We start from the raw sequence: 227 nt of genomic DNA on the forward strand, positions 1-227 counted from the left end.
GCAGGAGCAGGAGCAGCAGCAGCAGGGGAAGCAGCAGCAGCAGAAGAAGAAGCAGCAGCAGCAGGAGGAGAAGCAGCAGCAGGCAGCAGCAGACAGAGAAAGGGCTAGTATATTAGTTCAGGGAGATGTAAATGAAATATATTGTAATAGAAACAAACAGCAGCAGCAGCAGCAGCAGCAGCAGCAGCAGCACAGACATATAGCAGCAGCAGCAACACAGATATACA

Source organism: Eimeria mitis, genomic scaffold (assembly GCF_000499745.2).
Source record: "Eimeria mitis Houghton genomic scaffold, Emh_scaff5320, whole genome shotgun sequence".
In the NCBI taxonomy this organism is placed as follows: Eukaryota; Apicomplexa; class Conoidasida; order Eucoccidiorida; family Eimeriidae; genus Eimeria; species Eimeria mitis.